Source organism: Medicago sativa, chromosome 6 (genome assembly GCF_051527215.1).
Source record: "Medicago sativa cultivar Bolivia chromosome 6, Bolivia_mono, whole genome shotgun sequence".
NCBI lineage: Eukaryota > Viridiplantae > Streptophyta > Magnoliopsida > Fabales > Fabaceae > Medicago > Medicago sativa.
The window spans coordinates 33,550,552-33,552,824 of NC_140754.1; the positions used below are offsets into that span (position 1 = coordinate 33,550,552).

General features: G+C 33.7%; 1 long non-coding RNA gene across 1 annotated transcript; it reads left to right on the forward strand.

The window, feature by feature from the left end:
• The first annotated feature begins 537 nt into the window (after nucleotides 1-537).
• On the forward strand, nucleotides 538-2,273 carry LOC146914663 (uncharacterized). The gene is made up of 3 exons (XR_015014348.1): nucleotides 538-847; nucleotides 1,726-1,848; nucleotides 1,961-2,273. It is a non-coding gene; the product is annotated as an uncharacterized LOC146914663 (long non-coding RNA).

A 2,273-nucleotide genomic window follows, 5' to 3' on the forward strand; every position in this document is an offset into this window, starting at 1 on the left:
ATTGAAAAGTGTGTGTTTTATGATTATTGAATACTTGCAGCATATACCTTTGCATCAAAGGAATATATTGTATCAAAGAGTTATGCAGACCGGACGCCACATCATTTTTATATTTTGTTGTTTTTTAAATGAGCTCCAAATTCTTCATGTATGTTTGATTCCACTCTTAGATGAGCCAAAATTGATTGAAGAGGTGCATAATTGATTTTGACCTGTTTAGAATTGATTATAATTTGAAGTTAGAATTTGGAGTTTTTGTCATTATTGATTGTAAGCCTTGAGTGTATCCAACCATCTTGATATTCTGATCCTCCAATTTTTACAATTTTGCAGATTTGGTCCCCCTATTCGAAAATCTAAATCTGTCAGTTATTGCAGAAGACCAACCTGTTTTAGCCGATAGTAAATCATCATACTCATCCTTCACACCCATACCAACCACTACTAGAAATCTTGCGTTTTGCTGGGGAATAATGCCAGGAGCATCAACTCCTGGCAAATTTGCCAGGAGCAATGCTAGGGATGCCCCTGGCAAAATGACTTTAGAAATGGTGGGACCCGATTCTCATAAAAACAGGGGTTTTGATTCTCATAAAACGTGTTATTGCTCTCCCCTCTCACCGTCAGTGCTCTCCCTCTTTCATGAAACCCTAAATACCCAAAATCCCCAAATTTCTTCTCCATTCATCGATCTCTCCCTCTCACAACAAATAATCGAAGTGTGGGCTTTAGAACTTCTCTTTCTTTCTTGTTTGTTCATTCACAATCTCACAACAAGCAAGAACTCTCCAAACTCACTCTTTCATGGCCTCCCAAGCAAGCCTCCTCCTTCAAAAACAACTCAAAGGTAATCAATCTATCTATTCCCTTTTTTTCATTTCATCGCTTATTTCAATTTGTTTCGCGTCAATTTTCCGCTATTTTTTATTAACCTTACTTTTTCTCACAAATCTTTGTAAACACCCCGTCGATGGCTTTTCCGCTGGTTTAGTCGACGAAACCAACATTTTTGAATGGAGTGTAACCATAATTGGGCCACCAGATACACTTTAGTAAGCTCTTTTTTAATTAATACCCTTTTTTTAATTTTTCATTAATTTATATGATTTTCAATTTTTATTTTGTTTTTTAGCTTCAATAATGATGATTTATTGGATTTTCTGTGATGGGGTTTTAGATTTTTCAATAAAGATCGTTTTTTTAATTATACTTATTGGTGGGTATTTAGAGTTTGGTTCAATTGTTTGGTTTTTGATGATATTGTTTCACGAGGATTGAATTGAATATCAAGTAAAAGAAGTTATAGTGAAGGAGAGTGATATTCGAAGGATTGATAAAAAGAATACAGATTATGGCCCTGTTTGGATAAACAACTTATTTTTGCAGCTTATAGCTCAAGTGCCTATCATGGTAAGCGCTTATGTGTAAGCTTACATAAGTTATTTCAATGCTTATAGCACAAAGCACAAGCACATATCATGATAAGCGCTTATGTAAGCTTACATAAGTTATTTTGATAGGACAATATAAAATTAAATTGTTTTTGTATATTTTACGTGCAAAGTTTTGATAAGCTATCCTGGAGAACTTATGAATATAAGCTGAAAAAAGATTATGCGAAATTTCACAAGTTGTTTTTATAAGTTCTCCCAGTTAGTCTCACAAAACTTATACCAGTTTATGAGGTCAGATAAAACAGTTATGTTTATTTTATTTTCAATGCAGCTTCTCAGTTGCAAATTATTATACTTTCCTGGTCCGCCATTGCTCTCAACTCAGTTTCTATCATTGACCGCCGATACCATCTTCCTCTGCATCTTTCGTTTGAACTTTCCCTTTGCTTTATAGGTAAACTCATCTCTTTTGCTCATGTGTTAGTTTGTTCTTTTTAGTGATTTTGTGCGGCTGAGATTATTAGTGATTTTGTTCTTCTTATTAGTGATTTTGTTCTTCTTTTTAGTGATTTTGGTGGTGCCATTGTCTATCTAACTCAAGCCATGATTTGTGTTCTACTCTCAAGTCTGGTGTAATGTTTTCATGAGGTATTTGTCTATGTTCTGGTTTGATTTTCATCAGTTTTTTCTTCTTTTCTTTCTGTTAAGGCTTTGATGAAATATGTAAAGTGTAATAACATGCTAAGCAAATGCTCTTGAGAAAAGACATGGTCATCCGAATATGAATTATGTAAAACTTAATCTTTGTTGATGATCAATAATTTATGCCCATAATGACATTTATGTATATATGAATGGAAGGAAGAAAAAGCATATAAA